Below are 6,274 nucleotides of genomic sequence, written 5' to 3' on the forward strand. Positions count from 1 at the left end.
CTAATGAACACTTGATTTCTAAAATACAAATGAATATTATTCTAACATTATTAGTTAATTTCTAAACATCATGTGTAATATTATTTTGTTAATTTTAAAAAATATGGATTAATCAATTAAAACCTAAAGAAAAATCCAAGTATTAATATTTTTCAAGCCTTTTCACGCTAAAACACAAAATATAGTAAGAATAAAAATCAAATTTAAAATGTATTAAAAGATTAAAATAAATAATTTAAATAAAAGCAAGTAAAGGAAAGAAAATGACAAAAATGAACAAGGGGTATGTGCACCAACACAAGGGTGCAACAAGCAATCTGCTTGGGCCTAGGGGCCCCAAGCCCACCTCATGGAGGACACATGTGAAAGGAGGGGGTGAATATTGAAACAAGGGGTGCCATGATCAAAGTCCATGGGCCTAAAGTTGTTGAGCCCAAAGGTGCTTTAGCCAAGAAGAGAGTGGAGGTATCATAACACACACCCGTTTCCCTATGCTTCTTCAAACTCATCACTTGAGTTCCACATAAGAGTAAACAACTCCGACGTGCCGAAAATCTCCTCTGGCGAAGGAGGAGGTTCAATTACCACCAGAATCACACCAATCAAAATGTCTCTCCATCCTCTCTCATAATATCTAGTTAATTTCATCTAATTCTCAATACCGAATCCAAATCGAACAAAAACGTATGAACTCTAACCGAGAAAAATGGAAATTAATCTAACACAACTATATGAGAGGATCTCAAATCTTAGGGGTTTGGCTCCTCCACCACCAAGACTACATCGCGACAAGAGAAATTAAGCGAGAAAGTGAAGTTTCCCCAACCTACGGGACTGGGACACGTCCCGGTGCAATTGAATTTGAATATGACGAAGCGTAAACAAGATCAAGAATATAAGCTCTAGGTATGAATCTGAATCCTTGTTATGCTTTGTGTGATTTTCTTCTTCTTCCTCCCCCGTGCCTTTAGTTTGTAGGTGTTGCGTGTAGTTGTGTTCTTGTCATGTATAAGAGAGTGCAAGGATAGAGAATTACTGAGAGAGTGATGGTGATGAGTTATTATAGAGAGTTCATATAGAGAGGGAAATCGAGAGAGTGAGAATGTGATTGGTGTGGCTGAGCTCTACTCCATTGAAGCTTCAAGGTGAAGCTTTGATGAAGTACTTCGAATGAGCTTTAGTGAGGGTGGATGAAGGGGAAATTAGGGAGAGAGAGAGAGAGAGAGAGAGAGGATTGAGGAAGAGTGAAAATGAGTTTGTGAATTTCATATTGTGATCCCTTCAACTTAACTAGGTGAGTCTAATTTATAGAATTCTCTACCCTCCAAATTTTATTGCAAATTCAGTTAGAAGTTAGGGCAAGAGAGTGAGAATGTGATTGGTGTGGCTGAGCTCTACTCTATTGAAGCTTCAAGGTGAAGCTTTGATGGAGTACTTCAAAGGAGCTTTGGTGAGGATGGATGAAGGGGAAATTGTAGAGAGAGAGAAGATTGAGGAATAGTGGAAATGAGTTTGTGAATTTCCAATTATGATCCCTTCAACTCAACTAGGTGAGTCTAATTTATAGAATTCTCTACCCTCCAAGTTTTTTTTGCAAATTCAGTTAGAAGTTAGGGCAAAACGAACTATGTTAAATCTCATAGTGTAAGTTGGCTAGGAGGGATTAACAGAGTTAACTTCTTGTTGAATTCTATTTGGTTAGTTGTTAGATTTAGTTAGTTATAAGTTAGGGATATGTTAAAACCGTTAAGTGTAGTTAGTTGAAAAATGTTAGGTTAGTCAGTTAAGTTAGTTGCAAATAAAATGTTAATGAATGTTAACATGACTTAGTTAAAGCCTTCTAAGAATTGTTGCATGTTAAATTTTAATTAGTTGGAATTATGTTAGTTTCCATGCTTGATTTAGTTAAGACAAAAGGAATTGCATTAATTTGGAGGCTAGCTAAACGTGTTATTGATTTGGAAATTAATTGTTAGAAAAAATTTAAATTTTGTTTGTGATGTTTGGGTTGCTATGAAGTTACAATAGGATAGAACTTGATATGAAATTTGAGTTTAGTTATGGTAATGATATTATTTTGGCTGCTAAAATTGTTGTTGTTCTAACATGGCATTATGAAGTTGTAGGTTATGAAAAGAAGAAAACATGATGAACTAGTTATATTGACTATTATGAATGTATTAGTTAGTTTAGAAAAAATGAATTTCAAATGAGAAGAATAGTTAAGTTAGGGTTAAGATTGGAAGTGAGGTAGCAATGGTTGTTAGTTTTTTTGAAATATAAGTTGAACATGTTCATGGATTGCCATGGGACTGCTGTTATATTGTGTCAGTTAGAAAAAAATCAATTAGTTGAATGGTTGCAGTTAGTGTAAGTTAACATGTTAAGGTGAATTGGGGTGAATGGGGACATATATTGAAATGATATTGGGTTATATGGAATGTTCTGAAGTCAGGAAGTTTGGTCTAATAAATTGATGTTGATGTATTATGATGTGATAATTATGATGCTTGTTAAGTTGTCATGAAATCTATCATGTACTTATGTGCTTATGGCCTTAAATGGTTGTTTTTTCTTGCATGTGTATGTTGGTTAGTTTTAATTGGTTTCATTTCGGTTTGAATATGTGTGTATGCATTGAATTAGTTGTGGGATTTGAATTGAAGGTAATAAATAGATTGTATAATTTTGTGATTTGAATTTGGATGTTTGTAATGGATGTTTAATGTTTTGTAATGGAAAATGGACCCTTGAATTATCTATGTGTAACTTGAGTTCCAAGTAATATACTTGCATTTGAATGATCTTGATAAAATGGACCTTACCCTCTTCCTTGAATGTCATATCATGAATCAAGCAATAAACAATTAACAATCACTAAGTAAGCCTTGCACATGAACACCCAAAATATACTTCCAAGGCCAACCATGCCATGATGCAATCAAATCATGACCAACGATTGTACCAAGTTTTAGGGTTTCAAGAAGTGAACAAACCAAGTTAATACAATGCAAGCCCAAAGTTTGATCTCCATATATGCCATGGAAGAAAATCTTAGCTCGTGAGACTTACTAAGCCAGACAACAAGAATCCAATCAAAAAACATTTGAATCAATGATATTTGTAAAAAAATGGAATGAAAGAAATGACATAAACTCCTAGGAGGATGAAGATGAATTAAAGGCAAAAGTCAGATGAAAAGTAAAAGGGTCGGGGAAATTTTGGGTATGACACCACCACACTTGCTAATCTTCATGACATGTTTCATGTGTCTCAGTTGAGGAGATACATTCCAGATCTATCTCATGTGATCCAAGTGAACGATATACAGGTGAGAGAGAACCTGATTGTTGAGGCATCACCCATGCAGATAGAGGATCGAGAAATGAAGAAGTTGCATGGTACGGAGATTTCCTTTGTGAAGGTAGTGTGGGGATGACCATATGGTGGAAGCATAACTTGGGAGTTGGAGATGCAGATGAGAGAGTCGTATCCGACTCGGTTTCCTTCAGGTAATTTTCGAGGGCAAAATATTTTCTAAGTGGGGGAGAGTTGTAACCCCCAAATTCAATTAAATTATTTAATTGAATTATTTGGATTTATTTTATTTAATTAGTTGATGTTAATGTACATTAAATAAATAATATGATCTTATATGTTGATGGGGTGTAGTGGAAATAGTAGAGTGTGGTGAGAAAATAAAATAAGTTGGATAATAATTAGAATAATCATAAATTTAATTATTATTATTAATAAAATAAGAAAATTTGGGGAAATAGGAGTTAGTAGAGAAATAAGGGGCAATGAGGGGATTTAGAGAATAACTTAGGGGTAATGAGAGCAAAGCCTAAATGGGAGGATTAAAACTATTTTTATAAATAGACGGATCTGGGAATCGAGAAAGTTTACAGTACGTGAAAACAAGAGTTGGAGAAAAAGGGAGAAGAGAAAAAGTTAGGGTTTTGACGAGGGAAGCCATAGAAGTTGCTTGATTCATCATCATTGTTGGAAGTCTTAGGTAAGGGGGGAGAAAGGGATACCAATTTAGGTATATTGCATGATGGGTTAGTGATGAGAAAACCTTAATCTCATTAGGGTTCTACGTTTTCTTTTAATGAAGTGTTATATGATGAAATTCTAGAAATTAGTTGGTTAATCTTATGTTTATATATGTTGTAATGATTGAATCAATGTTTGAATGATCATGAATATGTATGTATGAGGTTCTGACATCAATGAAAGTGTGAAAGCTTGAGTTTTATTCATGATAATAATGAAATTTGTTGTTGAAATTGGAGATGAAATTGCTATGAATTATGGTGAAATAAGTTATGTATAAGTTGATGATTATGCTAACTTGATTCACTATTAAAATCATGTTTGGGTCCCTTAAATTTGTATGAATTAGTTGGAATGAAGTATGAAGGTTTTGGGATGAGAGGGATAAAGATCGTGGGAGAAAACTGTTTTTGTTTGTTGGAAAAAACTATAGTGTCAATCAATTGAAATTCTCAGTCAATCAATTGAATGCATTCAAAAAATGAAAAAAAAAAGTTCAATCGATTAATGGGCAATTTCAATCCATTTAAATGCCTGGAAATGTGATTTTTTGCAAAGTATGTAGCTAGATTCGTTTGATGACAATCGATTGAAACCCTATGTCAGTCGATTTTCCTGAGCTAATTTTCCAAAATTATGTTGTCTTTTGTTGTACTGTCCGACGATTTTGTCGGTAACTTTAATTTCGTAAGTCCAAATGAGACGTCGTTCAAAGTATTGAAAAGTTAACCCATAGATCTACCTCATGGTAATGCTTAGTGAACTCTTTGAATTATAATCATGTGTATTTTGTGTCAATGTTTGTACTGACTTATATGATCAGTTAGCAAATTGTTATGTTTATACGATGATGTGTTGTTGTTTTGGTGAAGTAACAAGAATGAATGCCTATGAAGTTACTTTGGGTGAGTTACTGTTGTTTGTTGTTGTTTATTGATTTCATAATATTGATTAATTGTTGTGTATGATGAATGATGTGATGCATAAATAGTAAGATGCGTATGGTGAACCTTTTGGTGGTAATGCATGTTGTTGAGAGTCATGCATCATGGTGTATGGACTTCGGTCCAACATTGGCGTGCTTTGGTCTTATGGTGGGGATCAAGAGTGAGTATCCAGTTCTATATAGGAACTGGTGAAGCGTTATCTATGGTGATGGTAACAATTTGGTACGCTCTAGTCCTAAGGTGGGGATTAGGAGTGAGATGAACCTGAGTGTTCATGAATGGTACCACATGCATAATGAGTTAGTGGTGGAGTAAATTTGCATACATAATTGCATATGTAGCTGATTGTTCATGATACTTATTGATTGGTTGAAAATATCTACATGTTGTCATGATTGAGTGTGAGAATATGTTGTTGATAGTTGTGTTATGAATATGTGCTTGTTATATACTCTCTACCTTAGCATTCTTTACATTGTCTATATTGGTTAGTTGTTTCTCACACTCCTTACTTCCATGTTGTCCACCATGGAAATCTTGCAGATACTCATGAGTAGAGTTTGATGTTGTAAGTGGAAGTTAACTCTTGGAGTTACTTCGTTTAGTTTCATCATTGTTTAGAAGTCTTGCTCTGATCTTGTAATGTCATGGTTGGGAACATTTGTTTTCTTATTATGTTTTATTGGAGTTTAATTGCTTTATTCGGTTTATGATGAAGTTGTTGAAAGTTGAACATGACAACTCAATATTTTGATAGCAATTTATATAATTTTGAAGTTGAGACTAAATGTATAAGTTATGTTGTTTCATTTAGTTGAAATAATATTGATACTACCGCAGTGATACCATAAGTGAAGGTGAGCGTGTGATGATATGTGTTGTATGACATTGATATTTCCGCTGCATGTTTGTTAAATGTTTAATTTATTAAAAGATTTGTCGTTGGTGACACCTTAGATTTTCGTGTAAAGCTTAATATATAAGTATCAGGGTTTAGGATGTTACATCCAACATGTGGCCTTTGTACGCAGGATAAGGTTGTTGTTGTATGTGCGTGTTTCCAAAATGTCTATAGCGCATTTTTCCTATTGCTTGTGCAACAAGGATCGTTGCTATTTTTTGCAATCTAATTTGTTTGATTATTTAATTTAATTTAATTTAAATCATGGAGATTTAAATTTGAATTCAAATAAAATAAAATCTTTTGTGGAACTGTTTAGGAGAAACAAATCCTAACCGAATCTCCATCATATTTGGATGAGATCACT

General features: G+C 33.8%; 1 long non-coding RNA gene across 1 annotated transcript; it reads left to right on the plus strand.

Moving 5' to 3' along the window:
- Positions 1–464: 464 nt before the first annotated feature.
- LOC127097982 (uncharacterized) lies at positions 465–5,845 on the plus strand. Its single transcript, XR_007793249.1, has 2 exons — positions 465–906; positions 5,550–5,845. It is a non-coding gene; the product is annotated as an uncharacterized LOC127097982 (long non-coding RNA).
- Positions 5,846–6,274: the final 429 nt, after the last annotated feature.

Source organism: Lathyrus oleraceus, chromosome 6, assembly GCF_024323335.1.
Source record: "Lathyrus oleraceus cultivar Zhongwan6 chromosome 6, CAAS_Psat_ZW6_1.0, whole genome shotgun sequence".
NCBI classification, from domain to species: Eukaryota; Viridiplantae; Streptophyta; class Magnoliopsida; order Fabales; family Fabaceae; genus Lathyrus; species Lathyrus oleraceus.